The following is a 15,693-nucleotide window of genomic DNA, read 5'->3' as shown; positions in this document are numbered from 1 at the left end:
AGTCTCATAGCCTTTGGGACGGACAGTATGTTTGAAATATTCATCTTTAACCCTTTGCTGTCTCTCTATGTTCCTTAGTATTTAATATTTTCTTTGATATATATATATATATATATATATATATATATATATATATAAGAAGAAAAGAAAATGTAATAAGAAAATGTAAAGAGATATATTTTTAAAAGTATAGATAAATTTTGAAGTAGATAATTTCTTCAAAAATTATTTGTCTCGCGGAATATATATTCCATGACCATATTAATAGAGATAATATTTTTCTATATTTTGCTACCTAAAGCATTTTGGTAGAATTATTATTTGTGAGTCATGACGGTTTCATATTTCTGTTTTTTCCATTTTATTTCTATTTTCATATTAACACAGCCATAAGCTTAACGTAAAAGTTATTTAATATGATTACATTAGAGAATTATAAGTTAGTGTATTTTTCACAACCATTTTATGCTAAAAAATGTTATTGAAATTTGAGGGAACGTGGTTTAAATAATATGAACTCGTAAATGAAGCAATCTAATATTAATGTGATAGAATTTCAATTCGAATTCATCTGCATACAGAATTTCGAGGAACGAAATACGATATTCGAAATGTCTAGGTACGGTAAAGAGTTAAACCATGTAGAGATTAATTGCGTCCGCAAAGGACACTGCAAAAAGGCGCAGTCGTCAGAGAAATAATATATCCGCTCGCGCTTTAAAGGTTCGCCGAACCGCGGTAGATCCGGCGCGCGTATATTTCGTCGGCATATGGCGCCGAAAATAGTCGGTCGTTTTGGAACGTCTTTCTGCGGACCGTTTAAGAGTAACCTGGCGGAGAAAGATGAGGAGGGCAGCGCTGGCGCTAATTGGTTAATGTCCGTCATTACTATACTCTCTGGCGTGGGAGGCGAAGGGAGAATTAAAACCAGCTATCAACCAGCGTAGCGAGAGAAGGAAGAACCAGGGGAAAAAAGTTCCTCCGCGATCTTTATAACGAGGTTGTTGCGGTCTCATTTGCACAACCTCTTAAAGATGTAAAAGATATATCATATTATGGCTCTTGTAAAAAGAAATATCACTTTTTTTTTTATTCATTAGAATAGATGTAAAACAATTATGGAGTCAACGAAATTATATTTGCCGTTTTGATGTTAATCGCGCACGCGTGTTCTTTCTCGCACGATTGTTGGATTTGCTCGTCTAGAGGTCTCGTTAAGGTCATGCAAGGACTTTATCGTGAATACATCCCTCGGTCTCGAAGCACGTGATCCCGTAATTAGCAGTAGTCGACGTTTACTTTGGCGACAAAGGGAAGCCGTCTTCCTCCATTATTTAAAAAAAAAAAAAAAGTTTACTTCAAATCTAAAGACCTTCCATTCCACTCCATAATTAAATTTAATTTCTAAAATATACTTGTCGTAATTTTATAAAGTATTTCGAAATAGATTATATTAAAATAACCCAAAATTACCCCCAATGAACGTTTGCGCATACTGCATTATTAAATTTCATTTGCAGAACTTACCTGTATTGAACCTACGTTAATTAATTTCTACAAGCAATTTTGTAATTTACGTAATACGAGTAAATCGATGATCAGCTTACCGAGAGTTCCGTTGTTTGGATTGTACGCGTATTTACTGAATATTACAGTAATTACGCTTTTATATGCTGGGACGGACTTAATACGCGTGCATGCAAAATGTATGCGACGGAATTCAAAATTGCGGTTTTCCACGACTTAACTGAAGATTACGAAATAATGAGAGTAGAAGCACGCATTCTCCTTAAAAAATGTAGAGTTTCAAAGCACAGTACGATTATGGCTTTATTGCTGTGTCATAAATATCGTTGTGCATTATACTTATCTTAACATATTGCGCCTCGGGGTCTTTCAAATTTTTGCAGCGCGTTTTTCCGGGATATCCTCTATACGTGACTACAAATATAAAGCGCCGTTATCAAGCATGGTTTCAAATCTTGCGTACAAGCACGATTCTAGACGATCGGTAACCACGATTCGATTCTCGCACGTAGAAAGTATGAGAAATTGAAAGATTCCAGATAGGGCGCAGCGGTGCTCGCCACCGACATGTAAGTTCGTAGTCACGTGAGGCCGAATGACTAACATCCCCGTCTTTACTACACGAGAATACACTTATGCGCCAGGGCATTCATTTTCCGCTATCGTGAGCCGTACTTTTCGCGCAAGTGGCTCGCGAGATTGAAAAATTCTAGATAAGATGTTAAACTAGCATCGTACGCGTCTTTGAGCGACACACACACCATATGATTCTTTCTCTATTAATCCAATTTCAACATGTCAGGACAGCTATGTTAATAATTTAATTTCTACAGATTTTCTCCATTGATGCCCGTTCTATCAATGTAGTTAATTTTAATCTTTTAATCTTAAATCTTAATCTTAACTTAATTCTTCTTTTTCTAGTTCTATTAAGAATTAGAGAAAGATGAAGAATAAGTTGAACCGAGATTAAAGTTAACCTATGTCGGTAGACATGGGAATAAGGGACCATTTCCGGTTTGTTTTGAGTTGAGAACTTAAGTCTTATAAATTTTATTTTATTTTTTATATGAAAGTAGGACATTAAATATAACATGCAGCTGTGATAGAAATTTATTCCTTAACGTGCGTGCCGAGTAATGACTAATGCGAGGCGTTGCTATGAATCAATTAATTATGATATGTATAATTATAATTAATAAAGCGTTCGTGTTACGTTTATAGTTCATTTTACATTTATCCATTACGACTGATCGCTTGGATAATTTCAAACAAAATTTCAAATATTATTGTAGTTTACGGTCGGCGAGTATTTTGACCAATAACATCGCTCTTTGTAAGAACGACATCAAATACAAATCCATTATATTTATGGGAAATTAATAGCATTCCTACATCAGAATGATGGAATGCGAAGTTGTAAATTCCTTTCTCGTTTCCAATGTGAATTTATTCGCCGCGTAGTCATGCTTAATTCGTCGGTAATTATATCCGCGCTCGCGTACATTCTTCGCTTTGAAATTTCATCGTAAGCGCACAGCCATCCGTCAGTTATCCGCGAAACAATTTCATATTTTCAATGTTAAACTCAGAGTGAATACCAATATCGCGAAAATTTCTCGCGACATACCCCGTTGCTCCGGCATTGCCCCGACGACCCATTTGCATAGTACGACCGCCAGCCAACGGTATTTTCGCGCGACGTTTTTATTAGGCCGATGCAGCCGGCAGGGAATTTCTTTTCCGCCGTTTTGCGAGATCCTGAATTGCGCACGTTGCATCGCAAATCCGACAGCATTTGCTTTTACAGGGCAAAGGGAAAGACTTTTGTCGCGGTTGACGCCATTAGCGTATGCCATACTAGGTAGACGACTACATTTACAACTGGCCACACGAAAGCCGACAGCAACTTGTGTACATTTCAACGGCGAGTGCACTTAAAATTCCCATTTACTTGCTGCACGCAGCCATTCGTATCGGCGTGAACGCATCCTCGCACGAAAGGGGTTGCCGACCAAGTGAAACCTACTATCTCGTTGCGCCATTGTTACGAGCGAGAGGGACGATAAAAGTGTTTTGAAGTATAATGGCAGCACTTGACCAAAATAAAAGAATTTTTCCCGAAGGTACTGTCGGCTGGCAATAGCTATTAAAAGTGGAAAGTTTTCGCTTAATTATTAGCCGCAATAATTAAAAATAAATATTTTAATTATATCTTTATAATTACAGTAACCTCTTTTTTATTTTATTTTAATTTGAATGAAATTTTTCTTATCTCTTTCATTATTTCAAATAACGCAAACATTTTGGAGTACTGTTCCATAGAATATTCTTGTTTAAATATCAGAAAAACTATCAAACTTGGTGAACTTTTCCATAGCAATCGCAAAGTTGATAAGAATATTGTCTATTTTTTTATGCTACTTGTCCCTACATTAAATTTCTTATATTCTCTAGCTCTGCTAGATCTCATTAGGTTGAATTCCCATTACGAAGGTGGTGTATAACGACCCAAGAAAAGTAGCCAAGTGGTTAATACAGTAATCAAGGCTAAAGATCAGCCATTCGCATGATAAGGTGACGAAAATTGGAAAGACCCTTTCCTAAGAAAACGTTTTTGCTGTTCTATCCCATTCGCAGAATATAGTTAGATTATAGATCCGTTTTTTTATTCCTACACTCTCTGAACTGATGCACACAGTGCAATAAGTTGAAGTGGAACAAATATAGTATGCTCGTTTCACTTCAACTTATTGTATTGTATGTACCAGTTTAGAAAATAGGTACATGAATAAAAAAACGGACCTTACGTATCACGTATTAATATTATAATACGGTGAAGAAAATTATTTTACATAATCATGAATATTCTATTATTTTTGTTAATATTTGATTATTTTAAAAATGCGTTGAAAGGAAGATCTTTTTCTAAACAACATTAAATAAATTCACATGTACACATGTTAACTTATCACATAATTTACTTTGAAGTTTAAAGTTATTATATGTTCGGCGATAGAATATTCTTTCTTCTAGAATATCCTTTCTTTCGTGTCTAGCACGATAAGCTGCCAACGGCTTAACAACTGATTTATTGTCAATTTAACTTTTAGGATTGGCTAAGTTAACATGCCAATACGTAACTTAAGCGCAACTTTCGCACAAGTTTAAACTTTAGCTCGTATAATGCAAAATGTAACGTTAATTGAATAAAATTATAGTTCTCTTCAATAAAATGCCAAGTTATTTATCTCACGATTTTTAATATTGAACGACGCAGAACGGAAAAATTCCAGAGACCGAGATAGAATTGGCGCGTGTGAATGTTTGATCGTACCAACGCGTTTCTTCCTAGGAGGGCGCGTTTCGCTCGCGTGCTTTTCTTTCTAATACCGGCAAGGATCCAGGCAAGCGTTATTGAAAATCCGTATGCGAGACGACACGGCGACGAGCCCGACGACGTCGCAACAGCTCGTGTGTTTAACCCCCGACCAAGGACGCGCATACTTTAGCTACCCCTTTTAAGTATTCCTGCAATAGTGCCAGAGGCCATACAGCGTGTAACCCCAAGTTGAGTTCCGTTGTAACCAACTAGAAACCGCGTCAATATCTTCGTCTCTCTCGTTGGTTGAAAGTAGCAGACACGAACATCGTGCAAAAGAGAAATCCTTTCTTAGAGAGAATATTGACGGAGTCGATGTAAGAACAAGTTTGACAGTAAAGTTCGTCCGTGAAATTCATGTGATTCTACTTTCTGCTAAGATCATATTTAGTAAAGTTAGCAAATGAAACAGCTCGGTTATTTGTCCATTCGTGCTCGTAATTTCGAGGAAGTTCTCTCTTTTTTGCATGAAAAATTATTTATGTATTTTAATAAAGGAAAGTATTCAGATTTTAAAGGAAGTAGGAAGAAGATTAAGGAAAAATGAGAAAAAATGAGGAAGAATTACTTGTATTCCATGTAGAGAAAATACAAAATTAAAAAATCTTGTCGAAAAGATATAACTTCCTATGATATAATAAGAGCGTAAAAAACTATTGCTTAAACAATGTTTATTATGATTAATTTTTTGTTAGAAAATATGTGTAACTCGTTGTGTAACTGTGCAATAAGATATAATAACTTAGTATTAATTTACATTTGTCACGTTATAGAATGGAAAAAAATATTTGGTTGAATTAACTGGAATTGTGGTGGAAAATAAACGATCCAGAATAATTAAGTTTATTAGATTTCTGGTTAAATTTACTAAACTTACTTCTGATTATTTCAAACAGAATTCTGATAGATTGAGAATTGGTTATTTTAACCAGAATTCTGACAGATTTAACCAGAAATCTAGTAAACTTAACTAGAATTCTGGATCATTTCCGTCCATTTTCCACCATAATTCCAGTTAATTCAATCAAATTTTTTCCATGTAAATCAAAATGATATTGTATATCTTACACTTACATATAGCATAATTTAAGAAGTTCACCTAAAAAAGAGAAATTACACACTCTTTTAAAAATCTAAAAGATATTCTCAAAAATAATAGAATGTAGAATATTATATCATAAACACAATTTTGGTATTGTAATGGGATTTACTCGTAAACAAATATTTTTTTGAAAACGAAATTGGAATTTCAACTAAATTATTATAAAACAAATTTTTTGAGTACTTCTTTTTACATAGAATTTTTAAATTTTTATTATTACTTAGTTATTTCTTAACAATCATAAAAAATTTTCATTTTCCTCACAAAAAAAATGAAAAGAAATATAAATGAAAATTTTTAATAAAAATTTTTTACGATCGCTAGTAAATAATACATTTATAAAAATTATTTACATAAGAAAATATCTTTAAAAAATCTATTTTTTTAATTATTATTTGGCTCAAATTTTTTGGGAAAAAATATTACGAATGGATTCCATTGCAATTTAAAAATTTTCTTTATAGTATCATATTTTACATATATTAGAATATCTTTAAGAATTTTTTTCAGATTTTTAAAAAAGGATATAATTTCTTATTTATTTATATTGAACTAAAAAATTGATTTTTTCATATTAAATTTTTCTTTGAAATTATCTCTTTATCTCAAAGTTTTTATTTGAAAAATCCTGAAAATTCTCGTGTAAAAATAAAAATTTAGTATATTTTCGAATTTTAGTCACAATTTAAAAAAAAAAGAAAGATTTTAAACGATTGTCTCCAATATCTTGGATGCAAAGTATGTAAATATTTTTTTATCTTTAACCTATATATGCTTATTTTTATGATTATTTAAAATCCCAAGTATTTCATTTTTAGGTGAACTCCGACACATGAAATGCGCCATATGTGCATTAAGTCTAAAATTTCTCCTTTATTTATTTACAAACACTTATTTCGAGACATTATTTTTATATAACAGGATCTCTATTGTATTTAAAAGTATTGTAATATAAAAATTCAAAATCTTAACGATAAAAAAATAATAATAGTAATCTAATTGTAAAAAATAATATTTTTTTCTCTAATATTGTTAACTTAATCAATACAGCAATAAAAATTGTATTACAGATAATTAAATCGAACGATTATTCGGTCAATATACTTTAAAAAGCAGAGCTATTTGTGAGCAAGCATTTAATGCAGGAAAATCTGGGTATGACGTGGTATGTATTAGGTGGTAAATAACGAGGTAATATTGCTCGGAAGGCGCTGCGCGTTTAATCAACGGCAATAAAATAATCGATACCGATGCAGCCGTCTATATCATTATTGGCATTTTGTAATAAAGCAGATATTGGAAAAATAAGTTAACACGAAGCGAAACGGTCGCCCGCGTCGCAAGGATTGAGATACGTCTTACAGGCTCCTGGGGACAAGTTAGTTGGGAGAGCGCTGCACGGAATTTCCGCGTAAACGTTGCGGTACATCGCGCGTGCTCGAGAAATTGATGCTCCCGTGGGAAGGGACAGCACTTCCTCCTAAATAAGGGACTCGCGCGGGGGTAGTCGCGCGAGTTTGGAAATTGTGACCGCAACGCGACCGACGAGAGTGTCCTTGTCACGTGCGACCGGAATCGCTCCTGGGATAAGCGCTTTTCTCTTCCGTGCTTCCTCTATTTTGCGCCGTGCACGCTTCACTTCAGGAACAAGCCGGTACGGAACGTTTATTGTCATCCAGCGAACGTAGAGTGTCGCGTCATCGTTCTTGTACGGTAGTTATTACTAAGGATTGGACACGACCTTTTTCGTTAAGTCTGAAATATTGTTCACCTTGCAACGTAATATATCAGCACGTATAAGTAGTAAATTTTGAGTGAAGAGAGATTAGAAGAAGAGAAATACCATAATTTTATTTATTTTAATATAGATATTTATTTTAATTTTTTAAATATTAAATCTTTTCTTGCAAAATAATTTTTTTTAATGAAACGTTCTGTAAAGAATTTGAAGTTATAAAATTAGAATTATGTATTTATTAAAATAACTAGATGAAATTGTTTTTTCTAATGCAATTTCTAATATATTATGCTTTAATATTTTTTTAAAAATAATGCCAGACACATTTTTTGTCCTATTTAAATTTATAAATGTATGTTTTTAGAACAGCTTTCTTTCATTTAATATAAATTATTTTTAATTTATCATACACACATATAATTCTTGTGGCTATGTAAAGATTTCGAGCAAGATTAATAGCAATCGATAAAATAAATTCGTGATAACGATTTGGACGCACCACAATTTAGAAGAGAATTCGTGCCAACGATCTCTTATTGTTTATGTTTGAAACTAGTTAGTACGCGCAGTAGGTATACTCGTTTGACGGCGGACAGGAAAGGTAGACGAAGTCAGTAAACTAGGTAAGCTAAACTGACAATCATAGCTTTAAAAGTACCGTATAGTCGAAACTTTTGCCCGGGATTCCGATCTGTAGAAATTAGTCGGTTAGACCGAAACTTGTCGAAGTTTCGTATCACGCTGCACTCTGTTCCTTGATTTGGCACGTGAGAAGATTTTAACGGATATCGTAGCAAAGAGCAAAGCGTGTACAAATCGAACGAGCGTAAAAACGTAAAAGAGTTTGCTCGGAACTAGGTAGAGTGAGATTATCAGTCACCATGGACTATTATACGTTTTTTCCTCTCTTTCTCTTTCTATCTAATCTATTTGTACAACCGTTACATTACGCGACGTGTAACGAAAAATTACAGTGTCTACCAGCTTGAAGCTTTATCGCATTTTAATTCACCGTGCGGGCCAATATTAAACGCGATATAAACGCGGTGCTAGCTGGCCAATTTGGTACGGAAGCGAAATGAGAGTAAAAAACATCGTGGATCGCTTGAGAATTTCGGTCGTGGCAAAGTGCGCCGTGTACGCGTTTTATTTTACACGGCGGACATGCCGTATCAGCGTGGAAAGTAGAGCACGCTCGCATAGCCATTCCTAGGCCAGACATTTTCCCGAGCTGCCTTTGCAGCTCTTTCTCCGTTTTGCGTTCCTCTTTTCTTCCTTTGTCCCTTTTTTTTTTGACGTACCCAGAGATGCACAAATATTTTACGCGAACTGATACCAGCACAACATACACGCGCTGGCGCTATAAATGATAGCGCGAACATGTTTCGCCGAGATGCCGCTTCCCTTTTGCAGCCGGATATACCGAGAAATAGAAGGCTCGTTTTAGATACATTGAAGATAAATTTTCCCGTTATTTCGCTGCTATTTTGATAAAATGTTTTAAAAAGATTTTTAAACGGCGCGATACGAAGAGCAATGAGAGAAAAATGTCGATGAATTGGTCTAATCGAACAAGAGATGTATATCTGAAAGAAGAGGGAGATAGAAAAATTACTTCATATCCATAAATTGAATATAGTTGTTATTGTTATATCGTGCAAATCGTTAATTTTCCTGATGGTAATCAAAGTAACATCGTGATTGATTGCCTCTGGACAGGACGTGTCACGCATATCGCCCGATAAACGATGCACAGTTATAATAAATTTCTGCGGCTACATTCGATCAGCAACAGCGTTCTATTCGACCCTGGTCTTTGCTATCTTTTTGTGCATAAATCGCATCGCGAGGCAAATAAAGATTCTGCATGGATAACGCTGCATGTTCACGATTCAGCGGCATGAATGATAGCGCGAAAAACCAGGGTTTCACCTCATAAGGTTTCGTCTCTTTCTCATGATAGAGTGGATAAATAGCTGGTTCGTTTCGCTAAATTTTCATACGTCTTATTCCTTAAAAAAATTACAATATTCACACAAGTATTTCAGGAGGTACAACCGTATATAGTTGTCGTTAAATTAAGCCGAATAATTTCCGTCTTCAAACTGGCAGCATAAAAGAGAATCGACATCTTTGTTGCATTCGAATTTTAAAGCTTTTGATGGATCGAATATTCACTTTATTCGTTGAATAGTCTAATGGAACATTTCCATCGCTCGTCTTCACTTTTCTATTCTTTATTACGTCCGATAATCGACGGCTTTCAAGTCCGTACAGTGACGTTTAATTTGTCATTTGTTCCCTTCTATTAACAATGAGAGTGGCATGTACAATTGAATGTAGAATTATATCATGCCAATTGTATGATTAATTTGCAATACACTATATTATTAGAAGTTCAGAATACTACGTACATATTAACAATTGCTGAAACCGTCCATAAAATTAAACATTGAAATTGTCGCGAAACTACTAATCATAATTTATTACAATATCAATTATACATAAATCTTTTTTTAGCGTGATATTTTTTACGTGTTTCTCTGCGATGTTTGTAAAATTATTTCTTTGTTACCATAAATTCATATCCCACAATACGTTATTTTTCTTAACAAAGCTGCCCGGATGTAGAGCTTACACGGTTGCTCGCACGCGCGAGAGTTATGGTTAAGCAACCGAGATGGTGAGGCCGGGTCGCGAGCCAACGAAGTAAATTTACGCTGATGAGAAAATTCCACGTGTATTGGATCGATAAGGAAAATGGAATGTAATTTTCATAAACTCTTTCTCGGTTAAAATTGATTGTTATCGTAAATGATTATCGCTGTTCTAATTATGGTCAATTAAGCAGGTAAGCGCGAGCTTCAATTACGAGCAGCCCATATTTTCCGTTCGAAGAGCTGATACCGTTAGAACGAAGTAGTAAATAAATGAATTCATTGATTTGCATACGCATATGTAGCTTTTTGCATTATTTAATTATAATGGTATTAATTCGCTTGATTTCTCTAGCATCCCAATTAGCATTATAAATGCTCGATTGTCTACAGTACTTTGGTGAATCGATTAATCCAACAAGTCATAATAGATGTTTTGTACAATCGGATAATAATTTGTTTCCTAATTCGCTGATGATTGCGTGTTTGTGGAGAATGACCGACATGTGATTCGATATTTTTTTCACGGTGTCATCTGAGTAGATTCATTCAAATCATTCAATTTTTCCTTCAAAAACTAGATCGGCTATTAAACCAAATATCGATTCGCGGTTGCCCGAGCTAAACGGACCAATATGAGGTTTGCAGCAATGGCTCGGGGCAACGGCCAGATTGGGACGCAAGTGAATAATACAGTACATGGATAGCTGCCAATACTTCAGTCGCTAACGAACCTTTCCAACCTAAGGAAGCTCCATTACGCGATAAATCACATCGGGCGCAAAGAATGCTATTTGTATTCGTTTGTTGATTTGAATGGATAGATCCATGCACATACCGTATACCTATACAGTCAATTATCCTGTAAATCATATCAGCTGTGTTTCGGGAATTAACTGTTATTGGTTGAATAAAAACACTCTCTTTTATATGAAATATCTAATGGATCGATACTTCTCTCTCTCCAGATAATTTAAGATAAATGAAAATTGGAAAGTCGAAAACATTGATTTTTAGTTTTACATTACATATCTTATATTACATTTACATTTTATACATTCTAAAAATCATATTTGCCTTGCATTAACTGCTGAAAGAGTGATATATACAAATAGCTTAAATTTTTAATTTTTCTCCCAAATTTTTCAAGTGAGTTGTTTTTCTTGCTGTTTTGTTTTCATTGTTTATTTCATTATTAATTATAAATAATGACAAAGAAACATCAAAGAAACATTTTTTCTTTTTATCATTGAACTTAAACTTGTAAATATTATACATTGATACATACTTCGCCAGGTTATTTTATCTGTCTATTAATTAAATATTGGGATTCTAATAAATACTAAAAGTATACCTCTGAAATATACTCCCGAAGATTTTGAATAAAATAATTTAATTCACTAATTGCCGAGTACGTCTTGCTGTTCTAAAATAGAAATTATTTCTCGTACGATTTAAACAACGGTAGAATCTCTTTTTAAAATTAATCCATTACCATGTGGTGGTGCGCATTGTGCAGTTACGGTACATTAACTATAAAGGGTGAGTAGTGCGTCCTTTTCCCGTCTTTCACCCTTTCTTTCTGTTTATTTTCCTCCTGTGTCTACCTTTATTGTGTTATTTATGTGCTTAATACCAGCTTAAGCGAAGTGGCTCAACCTTTCTCGTAATCTGTCGCTTTTTTCCTCCGTATTTTTCCTCTCGCGCAATACAGATACGTAGGCGGCTTATTTTGTTCTTGACGGCTTCGTAATCCTGTGATTTTTCTTGCGGAAGAAACCTGATGTGCGAAGTAAAAACGTAGAGGTAAGAATAATTCGCGGTGAGGAGATAGGATGAATTAATCGCGCTCGATGTAGTTCTAATTGTCACGCGAAGCATAGTCGATTCATGCAAGTGGCCTTGTTCGACATCGATTGGACATATCGACGAGTTCTGCGAGTGACGGTGCGACCAGAAAAATCGTGATTTAAATGGCCGAACTACCACTTCGTGTCCTGCCGTCTTCGCCGTTCGGCGTTCCTCTTCGGCGACTTCTTCTTGACTCTCTCATACATTTTGTTCTCCATTCTTTATTTCTCATGACTCGGTCGCCGGATTCGTTCCTCTTTGTTCTTTTCTCCTTCCAGAACTGTAAAACATACGTTCTCTCATATTCACCCCGAACCGTGATTTTCTAAAAGCTTCTTCCGAGGTGTCTAAAACTGTTTGTTGGCGAGATACGGTAAATTCTTTGAAAAAAAATATTCATTTTCTTTTGATAATCGCCAACTCATGTGACAACAGCAAACTGTAGATTGCAGAAATTAAAGGCGATTTTCAGAGATGTTAAAAATGGAATTATTGGTTTCTCGTGAAAATTTTTTAATATTTCCATAGTCAGTTTATTGTGAATTCTTTTTCTTTTTTTCTATTGGCAGACTTATTTTTCATGATGCAATTTACAAAATGAAGAGAAAAATTATGCTTTACCTATATATCTGGATTGTTTCATCATTGAAATATAAAGTTACAGAATATATTTTCGAATTTTAACTGTAGGACAATTATTGGGATTTTTCTATTTTCACACTTATTTAATATTTTTCTTATTATTTGTTTAGAGGAGAATTACTGAATATCATTCAAGTTATTTCTTTATATTTTTCATTTGTTATTGATTTGTACGTAAAAAAAATATTCTAGAATAAACTTTTTTTATGAAAATTCAGAATAAAATTGCATGGTTATATTTATTATCAGTTACATAAATTAGGCAAGAATTAATCAGTTGTATCTGATTTTTTAAAATGTTAACATCCGCAAAACAAGATGTTAAATTTTTGTCTATATTACTCATTTCTCATTTATTTTACATTTTTGTTACTAAATATTGCTTAAGTAATTATAATATATATAATATTTAGATACGACAACTCTTCGCTAAGTATTACGAAATAACATTTGCGCATGAACGATAGACAATTACATTTTTTATTAATATATCATACGATTTGTCATACATACAGAGGAACAAATATAAAATCAATTAATTGTATGCATGTCTCTTTTCGTATCAGTATACTTGGATATTTAATTAGTTTTAATCTACAGCGAAATGAATCACGTCCAGATGTTAACTAGTCTAACGACTTAATTAGTTATATGACAGGGCATTCTTTAAGAGATAGTTTTGCTAATTAAACGCGAGTTTTCATTTATAATCAATAAAATGATCTCGTCCAAGCGACTTGTATATACATTCTTATATGTCCTTTTCTTTCTCGAATTTTTCCAAAGAGATCACGCTACTGGTGACGCGGATTCTTTCACGAGCGGCTTGGTCATTTCAGCCTGTTATCTCTTAAAAGCGTCTTTATATCTTGTCATTTCTATCAAGACGACACCGGTACTTTTCGTCACGATTACCTGCGAATGTTTGTGCTGTTTACCGATAAGCTCGCCGATATTACGTTGCATCTCGTTTAATTATAATTAAACTCTTACTAATAGTCGACCTGAAGCTGCTCTACGACGTTATAACTGCTGCCGTATACTAACGAACTCGAATGGGGAGTTCAATTAAACGCTACTTAGCACGACCGATACTTCCCGGTGCTTCCCCTGCTTCTCTCGCGACATCGTCAACGTCTTTCGCCACGCTAATCGTCTCTCATACTATGGAAGATGCACCTGCATCCCATGCCATCCAACCGTATATCGAAGGAGATGAAATTATTCTCTAACCTGCCAATCATCTCGCCGTGCCTGCAAACCTACATAAGCAACTTACTTATAATTAGCGAAGTAGTGATATTTATTTGTTTCATAACCGGTAACTCATATCAAGTGTGAATTAATTTAGATTATAGATTATTGATTATAATCAATTTTAACAGTTTTCATATCGACTAAAATTCAACAAAATATAAATTCGAGGGACGTATTTCTCTGATCCCGATGGTGCATTTATGCGTTTCGATATCATGTAACATGCCACGATTCAGCTTTGTTCGCGGTTCATTTTAAAGAATTAATATATGTATTATATGCATTATATGCATTGTATGACAAGGTGGCATCGATGGAAGGCTCGTAAAATTATGATTTTCCCGGATTACGGGCGGAAAATTTATCATTGGCTGCACAAATACTTTTAGAATGAATTTAACGATCAATATCTATAAGCGCACATTCTTTGTAAAAATGCCGTAGTAAAGGAATTTTCTAAAGAGATAATAGATATTTCAAGCTCCTAGCCATACTGAAGCTTCTCGCTCAATAGGGTAATCAACATTTCTCAACAATAATTGCCGAGCGGTTTCACTCGGAACGTTTCTAACCATTTGTTATCTTTTAAGTCACGTCACAGTCTAACTTATACGCGCACAAATATATTCATTTTGACAATCTTTTTTTTTTTCGACGAAAATATTTGAAATGTCTGTTTAAATTTATCATGAATCTTCAATACGAAGAATAACTAATCTTTTTTTTTATCTAAAAAATTTGATATGTATCTGACGTATTAAAAAAAGTAAAGATAAGCCAATGAAGAGTTTCTGTTGTGAATATTTATGCTTCTGTTTTTATCAGATAAAAATTTTAAAACCGATTCAGTACATCAGTGCGTTAGTAGTTTCTCGTTTCTAATATCGCTTCACTGTCATAAACTATTAGAGAAAAAGTAAATTAGAATTGTTCGACGGACAAATCGCTGATATAAAATGGCAGCTACGAACTCCGGTTTTTTTGCTAAAAATATTTGTGTGATACTCGTCATACCGGTCCGCGTTTGTACGAAACTTTAATATGATGAAATTCAGTTCGTGGAGCAAACTGAATTTATACCTACCGTAACGGTCTCTCCATCACTATCCATTTTTCCAGAGCTTTTACTGGCATTCGCGGCAGCACTCAGTCAAAATTTTCCAAAGCGAGGCCGGCTCGCTCCGTTGCATTGGTAATCATTGCACTCGAATGCACAAGGTAATACTTCACCAGGGCTTTGACGCGCAAGCTTTGCCCGCAGGTGCGGAATCGTCGGCTCGTTGCGACAGCTGCGCGACGCCCGTACGGTACAACTACGTGAAGCGGCTTGTTTAACGATAATTATAACACCGCCAATTCGATGCTTGTTCGCGGTTATGACACATACGCGTGATAGCGATATCCCCGATTCGAACTATGTATTTCCAGCCATGTAGGAAGCGAATATCGGATTTATAGTGATATATTTCGATTCAATAAATTTAAATTTTTGAAATTTTTCAAACCGAACGCATTCGTCATTATTGAACAAAGTATA

At 34.5% G+C, this 15,693-nt stretch overlaps 1 protein-coding gene across 5 annotated transcripts in view; it reads left to right on the top strand.

The window, feature by feature from the left end:
- Positions 1-15,693, top strand: part of Ddr (discoidin domain-containing receptor 2) — a 312,832-nt gene that overhangs the window by 40,621 nt on the left and 256,518 nt on the right. The gene's annotated exons all lie outside the window — the stretch shown is intronic.

This window comes from Acromyrmex echinatior, chromosome 15, assembly GCF_024713525.1.
Source record: "Acromyrmex echinatior isolate Ae372 chromosome 15, ASM2471352v2, whole genome shotgun sequence".
Classification (NCBI taxonomy): Eukaryota; Metazoa; Arthropoda; class Insecta; order Hymenoptera; family Formicidae; genus Acromyrmex; species Acromyrmex echinatior.
Note: the sequence above shows the minus strand (reverse complement) of the source record. Positions and strands in the feature narration are given on the sequence as shown.